Consider the following 15177-nt stretch of genomic DNA (forward strand, 5'->3'; position numbering starts at 1 on the left):
CACTGTTTCTTGGTCACTGTACTGTAACTGATTCATGAATGTGGGATATTGGAAATTTTTTTTTTTTTTGTGTGTATGTGTATAATCTATTCATGCCATACTTAGATTCTTCTCTTTTTTACAATTCTCTGTTATGGCTTTATTCAGCAACAAAAGATCCTTTGCTCCTCATGATTTGCTTTTGTTACCATTTTGTTCTATTGTCATAAATAATTCTTTTTCTAAACGACTACAATGTTGTCTTCATCAGTTCCACTATATAATTTGTATATTGTTGGAAGGCAAGCTATTGTTCCATAGTTCTTGAGTTGGCTTGCAGTTTTACTCTTAAGGAGTAGTATTGTTTTTCCTGTTGTTAACCAGGCTAGTCTCTGTTTGGGATGTGCATATAAGTAATTTTTACTCAGGGCTAAATCTTTGTGTAAAGATGTTAATGCCTTTAGCTGGAAGTTAGATTCTGGACCTGAGGTTTTCCATTTAGGAGCTTTTCTCAAGTTTGTCTCAATGTCTCTGGCCATTACTTCATTCTGTTTCATATCCTGCACATTAGAAATCCTTACTGTTTCTTTTGATTCTTCTGTCTATTCAGCATCTTTGCAATGTTCAGCAGGGTCTTCATAAATATTTCTCCATAAAGTATCTACCTCTTCTTTTTATTGGTGGTGTTTCTGTCCCTTTTATTTTGTTTCCCAGTTATTCATAAATCCTTTTTTTGTTGCCAGTGAATCACTTATTTTGTACTTTTCCTTTACATTTAGCTGCATGTCTTCTAAGCTTTTCAGCTTGTGCTGATATTTTTAGTTTATTATTGGCAACAGTGTATGACAGATCCTAGCCTGTTATTTTTCTGTGTGCTGCTTTTACCAAGTCATTCTTTCTAAGTATATTTGAGGATCCGTTCTCTTCTGTATATTCATGTAACAATGAGACTTCTTGGTCTTAACTTCTTTATTGTTTTCTCTGTTCGATGCTTCTATGGTGGCATTTTACTTATTCTCTTTCCGTTGTTACACTATGTTTTTGTGGTAACACTTTATCCGTTATTAGTTTAGCTACACAGTAATATCGCCTATTTATTTCTGTTATATCACGTGCATTCCTTTTTAATAATCCTGATTATTGTGCTCACGTTTTTCAGCCTTCTAACATTTTACTTTCGGTAATATGTTTCCTTCATCAATCTTAATATGGTATATCCATCTCTGTTAAATCAAGTAGGCCTTCCCTTAAATCATTTTCTTCTGGACTGAGAGCATCTTCTTTGCTGTTTATTTTTAACTATTCTACAGAAAGTTACATCTTCCTGTGACACATGCTCTTTAGATGTTCCCCGCTTCATCTGTTTCTCCTTTATATGGGAACCCCTTGGCCTATCAGTGCACATCATTACCCATGTCAGAGCTGCCTCTGTGTCCTGCTTCTCTTGCTGTGCAACATCAACTGGACTTTCATACCAGTTTCTTATTGTGTGGTTCACTCTTTTGATTCTTCTGTCTATTCAGCATCTTTGCAATGTTCAGCAGGGTCTTCATAAATATTTCTCCATAAAGTATCTACCTCTTCTTTTTATTGGTGGTGTTTCTGTCCCTTTTATTTTGTTTCCCAGTTATTCATAAATCCTTTTTTTGTTGCCAGTGAATCACTTATTTTGTACTTTTCCTTTACATTTAGCTGCATGTCTTCTAAGCTTTATGGAGAAATACTTTATGGAGAAATATTTATGAAGACCCTGCTGAACATTGCAAAGATGCTGAATAGACAGAAGAATCAAAAGAGTGAACCACACAATAAGAAACTGGTATGAAAGTCCAGTTGATGTTGCACAGCAAGAGAAGCAGGACACAGAGGCAGCTCTGAGTAATCACATAATGCTGTCATCCCTCTGTCCTATGCACCCTTCTTTTACCCTAATTAGATGATCATACGGGTGTCTTATGTATGCCTCCGAATCCAACGTTAAAACCGCATTTGACCTAAATTATTCCACAGTGTTTAGAACAAGTACATGTGCACTGCTCTGTTAAGAACTGTGCTTGCAGGCTTGTTACCGCATAGCTCCTGTTTTGAGGTTAATCTTATTACTATGCTTATGCTTTATAAGTGCTATGGGCTTTGTTCAACCACATTTGGTGCCAGTTAGCTAAGTCACGTTTTCTGCTTCAACTATCACGAGATTTGTGCCACCAGTGTCTTATAGACTTCGCATCTGCAAGGAAGAGAGATTGCTCTTTTGAGTAACTAACTTCACATTTGTGCTGCTCAGTTCGACAACATGATGGAAACTCTGCTACGTATACCGCAACTGAGCAGCAAAGGCTGCCTTATATTACAGTCCAGCTCACTATTGCATGTATAAGTAGACGTATCTCACTGTGCAATGAACCTTACCTCTTCATGAGCTGTGCTACTACAAAGCAAATCTTCATGAATTAAAAACGCGAATGTAACAAAAACAAACTGAAATCACTTAAAATCCGGGAAAAGCAAAACGAGTAGCACATCAGAAAATGAAATAATTAAAATAATTTAATCAAGCGCTTTAATAAAGTGCTTTTCGTTTTCGCTATCGGCATGGTCTTTGCCGATAGCGCAAATGAAAAGCGCTTTACATGATTAAATTATTTTAATTATTTCATTTTCTGGGGTGCTACTCGTTTTGCTTTTCCCGGATTTTAAGTGATTTCAAATCTTCATGAATCCCAGAGTTGTGTTTTAAATCATGTAGGTGTAAGCCGAGGCACTAGTTCAGAGTTTCTGCTCTTTGCCCTTTAATAAAATTGCTTCTGTGTGTCAAGTGGTAATTTATAATGCATTTATTTATTTATTGTTTTTATGGATTACCAGGTCGTTAATTTCTGTAGAAAGGTAACCAGTCTTTATAATTATTTATTTATTAAATGGGTAAATCCAATAGACACTAGCATCTGATTTCAGACCCCTGGAGCATTTTCAGGTTAAGCAGGGAGCTCAAGTGTTAGTTATTCAGCACTAGGTTGATGCTCAGGATGGCAAACCTGGAAGGCCCCTGGTGCCCTGTCATAGCAGAGAACGAGAAGATGATTGCTGCAGTTCACTCACCTCCTCCCTCTTTGAGTTTGTGCAGTCTTGGGACTTGGTGTGTGTGCGTGCGTGCATGTGTGTATCTAGATCTATATCTATACAGACACATACACACATATATATGTGTGTGTGTGTGTGTGTACATACTACACACACACACACACACACACACACACACACACATACATATTTTGCATATGCATGCATATATAATTAGGGGATGTGGAGTCTTGCCCTTCTGCAAAAAAAATAAAAATGTTTTTATATTTCCGACATTGGGAGTATGTGTATTAGCCTCCTTAGGTTTTAGATGTTTTGGGTCTGAGTAATCACATAATGATTAAACATTACGTGATTATTCATAGTGAAATCAATTATATGACTAGATCATAGGCACACAGTTTGTACAAAGAGGCTGAAAGAATCAAAACAGTTCATAAGCTATAATCATTTCTGCTGAAGTGTCAGATTCAATCTTTGGATATCTTTCCATGTAGAATCACAGTAAAATATCACAAAAAATAAGTGTACATATGTGTATTATGTATAGAAATCCCACAAAAATGTCTCCCCTTATCAATTCAATAGATATCAGTACATGTAAATTCATGTAAATAGCTGTAAATATATACCTTTCTCTGCATTATAATAATTATACATTATTACTCCTTACCCTAATGCATTTTTCCATCACCTATTGTCACTTCAAATCTTTTCAGCTCGTTCTACGTGCCTCACTTTTTTCTTCCTGCAGCAAAGTTTTTGTGTATAATTACAACATTTTTAAGTCTTGCCTTTACACATATTCACATGTCATTCTTTATTACTAACTACTGTATATAAAAAATGATGCACTATTTATATATGTTAAGCAGGTCCCAGAATTGAATATCGTATATTGTTTCTTCAAATTTGTTTATTTTTGACCATTTCTTTTCTTATCCTGACACATTGTATAACCAAAACCACAGTCTCTCTACAAATACTGTCAGTGTCTATAAGGATGTATCAGTTTTTTTCTCTCTTTCTGTGCATGAAATAGGTCCACATGGATTACTGCTCCACCATATATATGGATCCCTATTATATGATAGAAACTTCATTTGACTGAGACCATAAGATTGAAATTTCAAAAGACTGAAAAGTCACCTGACTGAAACCCATAATACTTAATTTCAACATACTAAATTTTAAACTGGAGCATATAAAACCAGACTAGGTGGGGGGCTATGCCCCCCAACAACCCCCTAACTATATATAATAACTCCAGGATCGCACTACAGTGGGAAAAAGGGCATAGTAGTGGCAGCATGTAGACTACTGTAAGGTAAGTGAAAGGTATATGCCCCCACCTAGTCTGGTATATATATATATATATATATATATATATATATATATATATATATATATGTATGTTGTATGTTCATGCACACACACACATACACACACACACACACACACACACACACACACATACACACACACACACACACACACACACACACACACACACACACACACACACACACACACACACACACACACGGTTGTAGTCACTAATACTAAATATTCAGACATAAAACATTCCATGCATTAGTGCTGCTTGCTTTGCCGATGTGTGGGTTCAAGATCATTGTGCATTGTCCCCTGCATAAAATAAGTTTTTTTAGTTTGCATTTTTTAGATATTTTTTGTTACATACTTTTTAGATCAACATTTTTGTATTCAGGAATTTTTCTTTCAGTGTTTGTGAATGTAACTGTCTAACTGTTTATCTAACTACATATTTAGGTTCATAGGTAAGTACTAGACTAGCTGCTGTTGTGGGCCACTTTAAGCCTAAGCAATTTCCCTTTTTTGAGCACTAATTAGCCTATCCCATTTGGATAGAGATTGGCCTTACCCATCCCATGGCCAATAATTATATATTAACCTTAATGAGAATAACTGGGATCATACCACAGATAATTTGAGGGGACCCATGCATGGGATAAAACATTTAGGAGCTGCTTCTGTCCATTAGTAATGCAGAAGGCAGTCCTGGGGTAAATTTTCTTTTCCAGTCCATAGTGGCAAGTTGCGTTTGAAATTGGACAAGGTGAAAGTTTGTTTTTTGTGGATGGGGACTCTATTCCAAAGCAGTGTTATTCTCTGTGAGATATACTCATCCCTCCAAACTGTTCTTTTGCAGAAGAGTTTTATATCCCTTAGACCAAGTATTTCTGATGTCACTTGACTTGCTTATGTGCAGTAAATCCATCCGTATTGGGTAAGTGCATGCCTTGTATGCCAGGCACAGGTTAGTTGGTCCATATAGGACATGTTATTTAGACCTTTTATCCTTTTAGTAAGGTATCTCTGTGGGTGTTCCAGTTGTTGCATGAGTCTGGGCAGACACATTCCAAAGAAGGCATTTATTTGGGGGACAATGGTATCCCTTGATCTGGGCAAAAAGTCCTTCCATATACACTGTGCAATATAGCAGGGCATTCTTATAACTGGCATATTTTGGTCAAAATGTTAATTCACTGTCCCCATAAGTTCCCAAATTCTGAACAACTGGGTCAAGTCTTGGGGGTGTATTATCAATGTGGTAGTTCCCTGGGGCAGATAACTTCCCAAAGGAGGACATAATGCATTTTTGGCATTTAGCTTCAGTCCATAATTTGGTACCAAGTTATTCATGTGGGACAAACCTTGCTGGATGGCTACGTCCTTTGGGGATTCAATGACTGCACCTAGATTGTAGTCATCTGCAAACTTGGTCAGCCAAAGCCCCTTAGCATTGGCTTTTACTTCAGAAAAGTAGAATGTCAAACTGGAGAGGTTCCCCAGCACTCTGGGGGGCTACACTGGTGTCTGATCTCTTTCTGTATCTATATATATATATATATATATATATATATATATATATATATTATATACATACATATATGGGTTATGTATAAGTAGAAAGTTACCTGGTAGGTTTGTGGTTTCCAATAGATAACTGAAAAGGTGAGCTAACTGGCTAGAATTTATACTGGTTAGCAGGATGATGCATGTGCAGAACTGTTCAACAGAACAAAATAAAGTACAGAAGTTTTCATCTAAAACAGAAACTGAACAGGCAGTAATGATGCTTAGAATCTGCCTTTTCAACTAACAACCAAGACTCAATGGCTCCTGCAGCCTCTTTCACAAGGATAAAGTATAGGCAGTAATCCCAGGTAGGTAGAACTCAACACTAGCCAAATAAAAACTACCACCCAAACCTGTTCTGAAACCTCAAACTTGAAAGAATAAAAGTAAATGAAGTGCAATGCATACAGATTAAATACTTTAAACATATTTGCCCCAAATAATAACCCTGATTCTAGAACCATTTGTAATATCTAAAAAAAATGTAGCCATTGTCTTACTTGTGGACATCTGCAGATCCAACTAACCCTTCAGAAGATACCTACAAATCCTCAAGAACAAAACATGACATTAAGCCTTACCATACGCTGCTCTAGGCTTTGAATTTAAAACTGCAGCTCTAAGTGATCCCACCACTAAGCTTGGTTCCTAAAAACACTGGGCATGATATTGATTTTAATAAAAAGTAAATATAAATAGCACATACTTAAAATAGTAAAGTCCTAATTATAAGAACTAGCTATAAACTCCTCATGCAGCAGAAAAGCAACCCATCTGAGTCCAAAACCGAAAAAGACAAAAGTATACTGTCTCTTAAAGAAAAAAAAACATATACTAGCCCATAAGAAAGATAAACCATGTTAACCATTATGAAAAATTGATTAAAATAGAAAAAAATACTTAAAATGAGAAACCTGCTTGTATCCCAACTATATAAAGCAGGTTCATAAAAAGAGTAATGAGTTTATCTATTACATGATAAAAGAGTTCCAAATTAGAAGTTATAGATAAAGTAAGAGAGAAACATTAAATAATAGTAATAATAATGTTACTAATAATAAACAGAATGTATGAGGTTTAGGTGTATTATGCATAGTATTTGCACTGTCTGGACAAGGGATGTGTTTTATGAATCATGGGTTTTCAAGTTTTCATGAAACATATTCCTTATCTTGCAGTTCAGCTTAAAATATTTAAATGCGCACATGCATACACACGCGCGTGCGCAAACACACACACACACACACACACACACACACACACACACACACACACACACACACACACACACACACACACACACACACAAACAGGATCTACAGGGATCTGCTAAAAGATGAGTAATTCTAATCTTGACAAAAAACTGAATATGTCATACTTATTGAACACAGTATCCACTGAAACAACAAGGGAAATAAATTTCAAAAGTGTTTTTGCATTGCAGAATACAACCCTACTGTGCTCCAGTGTGTGAAGGATTTTGTCCCTAAAATTCCTCTTTATTAATAAATAATAACTGTGCAGTTGCACAGCAACAGGATGAGAAAATTTCATAAATATGATAAAAAAATGCAAAACTGTTACCTTGCAGTAGAGACAAAAAAGATAAAATTATTTTGGGAGATATAACTTTATATCACTGGAGCTACCATTTATATATATATATATATATATATGTATATATATATATATATATATATATATATTATATATGTGTGTATACAGACACAGACAAATATGTGTGTGTGCCCGCATGTGTGTGTTGATAGCATAAACCCTAATTCAGATATAGTTTACATATATGTTTTGACTTTATATTGCACAAACAAACACACAGACTTGTGGTCACACACATACACGTGTTTATTTTTTTACACCATGCTAATGAGCCTATCTTTGAAAAGGTGTCTTCATTAATGATGTAGACACCTAGTAGCAGGCCTCATCATTTCAGAAATTATTATGATACAGAATACTTTAAATTCCACTTACCTTTAAACCTATACTTAATAACTGTGAGTTCACTTGGAATGTTTTTGGATACCGACCTTTGGCAAAGCAGCGGTATTCTTATTTACGGAAATTTGATTGTTTATAGGTAAAATTATAGCCATTTAAGCATGGGAATAATTATTCTTCTTTGCTGTTGTGTTAATCCCTCTTTGGAGAATAATGAAATGCCTTTATATTCTTCCAGGAGATGGAATGTAAGTAATCGTTTTTTTTTTTTTTTTTTTTTTTTGCTATGTATGTAAGCGTTGTTGGAAATACACAAAAGAATGCCTTTAAATCTGTAGTAAGATTTACAATGAATTTCCATGAAAACATTCTTTTGCAGTAAAATGTTTTAACTCTTTTACTTTTTCTGTGACTACATATATTGAGTTTGGTAAAGCTGTAGTGGAACTGTAGTACCTTCAGCTATCCAATAATTTAACTAAACAGAGAAGACAGTTCAGGAGATCTCATCATATCAGTTTTCACTACATTAATAGCAGCAGGCCTGAGTACTGAGTACCAAGTTCAACACGTTTTGGTAGCATGCTTTCATTTACTCGATAGAGAGGCTTGGGATCTGGTGTCTCATCATAGCCAACTTATCATTTTGTGTTCAAAACATGGATGTCTCAAATGGGGAACAGAGACAAGACTTAGTGGATGACTGGATGTGCTTGCAGAACAAATCTGTTATCTGGACCAGAATTGAGGATACAAACTAGGAAGGTAGTCTCAATTTACTCCATCCTGGAATTAGACTGAATAATTTATATACATATCAGAATATAAGGGGAATTAACCATCTCTAGCTAAGCGTTTTCTGCCTCCTGCTGAAGGTGACACATTTTGCATCACGCTCTGCTCATGCTAAATGAAGAAAGGGCATATAAAAAAACTGTGGTAACTGTTAGGTGAGAGGCTAGAATGGGAGATGCAATCCCACAAGTGTTTTCTATTAGTCACATGATAGGCAGCAGTCGAGTTTGTGTCCCCTGTATACATTAAGTTACTTAAATAGAGTATGGCACAGGTGCACCTGAGGACACAGCAGGTAGTGTGCAGTCACCATGTAGTGTGACCTTACTCCATACCAGAGCTTATATATAATGTAGTAGGAATATTACATAACAGTGCCTCCACTACCTTCTTTATCTCACATAGAAGACCTAGACAGTAGTAGGCCAAAATTCTAGCAGGAGCTTCAAACATACTTACCAGTAGCAAAAACAGTACCAAACCTGATAAAAGAGAACAAAAAAAAGGTAAAAACAATACCTGTTATACTATTTTGTGGCATTCCTGCTTAACCTGTAGATGGAATGTAAGGAGTTCATCAATGTTTCTGAAATTTGGGTCATCAAAATGATACCTGCAATATTCCCCCATTCTTGTGATGTCCATGGCTGAAAGCAACTCCTCAGCCAAGTCACACCAGTCATCCACTTTTTTAGAAACACCATGATAGGATGTGCAACTTTTCACTAGAATCCCTTTTACATGTACCTCACCAGACACTTGCAACAACTGGAGAGACCCCAGAGGTTTCTCACCAAGAAATCACAGGGTACACAAAACAAGTCTTACATGGTAAGAATGAAAACCCTGTCACTGTATTCTGTCTCCTACAGATTGCTAAGGGGTGACCTGTGCCTGGCTTACAAGGCAGTCTCTGACCCAGCCCTGATGGAAATGCTGCACATTCATAAACCAGACTGCATGAGGGTCACTCGATCCAGGGATCTTAACCTAGCTTCTGACATGAAAAGGTCATGCTGGAGAGATAGATACAGCTCCCAGAGATGGCCACTTCTCTGGAACAAGCTTCCAATTAATATGAAACAGAGTCCCCTCCCTGACACTCTTCACATGCAGCCTGCATCAATGGATGGGTGACTGCAAATTCACTCCTGGGGTGGAGTCCATGTTCCTGCTGGAGAGAGGAAGTCAGTATTAACTGCCATAGACCCTTTTCTCTGTGAACTTCACTCAAGACAGCGATTTAGGTCATAGCCTGCTATAGGTCCACAACCATGACCCAAGACTCACACGCCACGTTCCTAAGCACTCTGGAGAATATTAGGGTCCAACCTAACACTCTCATACTGGGTGACTTCAACTACCCCTCCATTAACTGGGAAAACTACTCATGTACCAATACACTTGCCCAACTTTTCCTGGAATTCATTAATTCCAGTGCCCTGGACCAGCTCATTCTTACCCCACTAGAGGTAGCAACATCCTTGACCTGGTCATTACTAACATGGGCAACTGTTGCTCCGTACCAGTAGTCAACGCATCCCTGGTTAGATCTGACCACAAACTAATCACCTTGGAAATCCATATCCCTCCCACCCCCACCCCCCGCAAAAGTAACCACTATGAAAAACTTCTCCAAAGCTAACTTTGGGTTCCTAAAAACCGAGGTGACTAACTTCACAGCACCCATGCAATTGGAGAACAGCTGCATGACTGCCAAATCATACACTAATGCCCTGTACGAACACGTACACAAATGCATGGATCTCGCCATACTGACTAGAACCAAGATGCTGTCCTCAAAAAAAAAGGAAGCCAATCCGGTGGTCCCCTGCCATAAACAAACTCTACAACAGAAGGAGGAAACTGATGAGAAATAAGGTGAAGTCCCAAGACTGGAAAAAACTGGAGATCGCACTACAGTGGGGAAAAGGGCACATACACTGTCAGTACTATTTTTGGTGAAATGTATTTTCGGCGATTTGGACCCTGTGTCAGAAATTTTCAGTGAAATGGATTTTTGGTGAAATGTCATAGACCCATATATATATATATATATATATATATATATATATATATATATATATAGTTTCACTTTACAATCCTTAAATACTGAAATATCGAAATTCAGTATCTCAAGACTGTAAAGTCGAACACTGAAAAACCCGAAACCCCAAAAGTGTCAAATTCAAAATTGCGACTGCCCACATACACAGTTCACACTCAAACAAGCACATATACACCTTCCTCCCTACACTACAAACCAAGAAAACACACACAAGCACAACAAAACAAACACATGCGTGGACCCTGCATATAAATAGGGGGGCAAGCCTCCCTGCACCACGCATGTGGGGGGCTTTGCCCACCACACCTCCACTACTTATATATACTAACTCTGAGGTCACACTAAAAACACAAACACACAAAAACCACCACTACACATTCTATACTCCCCTTCCACAAACACACATCACATATCTACAAATACCACCACATTCAACACTTGCACACTCACAATCTTACCTTACCTATCCTAACCCACACCTCAAAACTCCAAACACACTCGCACACACTTAAATCCCTAGGCAAAACCCCTAGTAAAACATCAATTACCTGAATCTTCAGCTACATCCACATATCACACCGCACATCATGAACACAGGGAATCCCACGGCACATACGCACCTTCACAACCAAGGACTGAACATTTCTGGATTTGGGATTCTGCACTTTTGTGCAAGTGTATTTTCAACACTTTGGTCTCGAGCTACTGAAATTTGCTATTTCAGTAGTTCGTGATTCTGAAGTGAAACTATATATATATATATATATATATATATATATATGTGTATATATATATATATATATATATATATATATATATATAAAACATTTTGAACTACTTGAGGTCTGTAGTCTCTGCATTTGTTGGTTTTGTTTTTGATAAAATTGTTATTCTTAAGGCTGATAAAGGCATTGTAGTAGTGACATTTGATTGAAAGGCCAATGACAGTGAAATTAATAGACAGTTGGAGGTTATTCAATACTATTTAAGCTACTTGCTGAGCCCCACCATGACAATTATGCAGGAGACTGATGCTTTTCTTACCTATTGGGTGGTATAAGAGGTAATTTCTTATTCATTATGAAAGAATTTGGTGGTGGAGAACTTAATCAATCAATTTTTCATATCCTACCAAACGTTCATAAAAACATCAAAACTCCCCTGAGAGACCTGTAGTATCAGGTAGAGGTTCCTTCATGGAACTGATAAGTTTTTATTTGGGAGTGATATTTTTGCAACCTAGACATAAGCTGTTTGTATACCTCTGTACCACAGGAAGCTGGATTAGCTGCTTTAAAATATTGGTGTTTGAAGGGAGATGTTTGCATTTTTGAATTTAATGATCTATATTCCAGCTTATAGTGTTTGTATTAACTAACAATCTTTTTAAATATGATGAGAATTATTATTTGCAGATGAAAGACACTGCTCTGGAGGCAGCTTTTTCCCCCTTGTATGCTGATTTATTAATGGGATACTTAGAAATGATTTATTTGCATGATGACAGAGTAAATATTTTTTTTGCAGTAGGTCATGGATTGGTATAGATATTTGGACATTTGCTGGGTGGTCTGTTTGGGTCAGGAATATGATTTACAGTATGTTTTGCAATTTTTAAACCACAATCAGTTCCAGATTAATTTTGCTTTAAAATGTGATGCTTCCACTTCATGGATGTACAGATTACTAAATAAATAGATGGGCACCTCTCAGTTTAGGTATTTAGGAAACATTTCACTAAAAATTCAGTTCTTTTGAATTTTAGTTGTCATCCTAGGCATTTGAAGAATATGTCTCCTAGAACGCAGTTTATGAGACTGAGATGTATATGTGATGGGGTATGAAGAGGCTTACATCAGGGAAGTTAAAGCTGAAGTAGATACTTCACAGAGGGAACAACTTTTAAGGTGTAAAATGGAACCCAGGTGAGATAGTTGCCCCAGATTTGCAATGAATTATGGGTGTAATACCTTCAAAACAAGGGAGATATTTAACAATCATTGGCATATACTTTTAATGGATAATACTTTTGCCTCAGTTTTTCTCACACTTTTCAATTTGGATATTGTAAAGGTAAAACAAACTATGGCACTATATTGGGAATTTTACAAAGTTATCTAATGAAAGTGATGAAGAGAATTTATTTCTCCCTGGGTCTTATGCATGTAGCACTTATGTACAATGCAAGCACGCTCTATAGGGATTGGAATTTACTACCCATAATGCACATTTGGCATTAAAAATTAGAGAACATATAACTTGCAGCACAGAATGAGTGGTTTATCTTGCTCTATGTGGGTCCTTTTACATAGGACAAATGACTAGGAAATTTAAGGATAGAATTATCTTGCATATGATTGACATATGTTGCCACTGGGAACATAATGCCCTATTTAAACATAAGACTAAGCACCTGGGCACAAGATTTTTAATTGTAGGTATTGACAAAGTTTATTTAAAAAAATAATAAAATGGTGATTTTTGGCAACAAAGACTGGATAGAAAAGAAAAGGCATGGATTATTAATATGGGTGTTCTTTACAGACCTGGGTTAAATAATCATTTTTGAAATTTAAGTACATAATTTTTAGTACCAATTTCCTTTTTAAAATTAGAAAATTAGATTAATAGCAGCTGGGAGATATTATGATGAAACTGATTTTCTTGTTTGGAAAAAAATGATTTAACATGTAAGTGTATTTTTAAATTTAGGATTAGTAAAAACTAATCATATGATTTTTTATGTTTCAAATAAAAAAGGGCCTTCATGTAATCGTTCATTCATATTGATTGTTCAACACTGAAGAAGGTTGTAAGAGTAAAACTGGTTTGTTGGTTAGGATTCAAGATTAAATTGGATAGTACTGCCTGAAGTTGCTGGGTTGCTGGTGGTTTCTTTCCTGATATATCTATCTATCCACACACACACGGATATACATATATATATATATATATATATATATATATATATATATATATATATATATGTGTGTGTGTGTGTGTGTGTGTGTGTGTGTGTGTGTGTGCTTTTAATGAGGGAAACTCCCAAACTTTCAAATGTTGACATGTGTTTTGGGGAATATGCCCTTTTCCCTGGGATTGTGCAATCTCATATTTAGTATATATGATTAGCAGGGGATGTGAGGGATGCATGCCCCCTCCAGAAAACAATAGATTTCTTTTGCATGTTCTGAAGTTTTGCCTCAGAACATGCATATTAGGGTATCTTTGTTTTTTTCTACCATTTGTAGTTGGTGTTTTTAGTGTAAGTCTTCTGAAGTTTAGATTTAATTCAGTAGATATATATATATATATATATATATATATATATATATATATATATATATATATATATATATATACTGGCATGTAACAGTTCTGATTTTTCCCTTACATTAGCCTAAATAATGTGCATTTTATATGCAAAGGCAGTGGCAGAAACCAGTGCCATACTCCTTTCTTCTGTGATTTTTCATCCTTTTCAGCATTTTATGTTCCTTTTTTTGCTTTGACTTTGACTATTAATAATGCTAAGTTACATAAACTGCATATGTTATTGCCACTTCACCCTATGTCTAAACTGCAAGTGGTTACAATTTTTTTAATTTAGCAACCTATTTAGTAATCCAGAATACATGTCATGAAAAACAGGTGACCATATAATATTTTCATATAATGACAATAAAGAGATATTTATGTGGTAATTATAGAATATCAAATATATTTTTATTCTGACAATCCTATACTCTATTCCTGGACTTGGAGCCAATTTACTAAAAGTTAGTTATTTTACTGAATAATACAAAAAGTAATCTAATATTAGGACATGATTTCAGCTGTGTTCTACAACAATGAAATAAAAGTGTTAACATGGCACCTAGGATATTCGCATCAGCTGAAACTTTGATAGGTTTTGTAAATTTAAAAAAAAAATTAAGTAATCATAGATTCTAATTTGGTAGACAATACATTCTCTACTGGATTATTTTGCTGTTGTGCACCATTAATTCTTTTGGGAGTCTGTTCTCTTTGCTGTAGATTCTGATTTGTTAATTTTTAATCATTATTCATATGCTTTTGGAATTCATATGACACTAGATGTGCTAATTACATATAATGGACTATGTTCCAAATTTTAATCATCCAGGATTATACATTGCCTTCTGTCAGACAGTAGTGCTGTAATTCTAAAGCTACCAGTTAATTATGATACACTAGCAATACTTAATTGGACTCCAAATATCACTAACTTGGAATAGTTCAGTAACTAATTATTGACCTATTGCCATACTCTCTCCCCTCTCCAAAATTCTTGAGCACTGTGTTTATAAAGAAATCTCAGCTTATCTTACTCGTGAAAACTTAATTACCCCTATTCAACATGGCTTCCACCT

Source organism: Protopterus annectens, chromosome 17.part0, assembly GCF_019279795.1.
Source record: "Protopterus annectens isolate FY-2018-M chromosome 17.part0, PAN1.0, whole genome shotgun sequence".
Taxonomy (NCBI): domain Eukaryota; kingdom Metazoa; phylum Chordata; order Ceratodontiformes; family Protopteridae; genus Protopterus; species Protopterus annectens.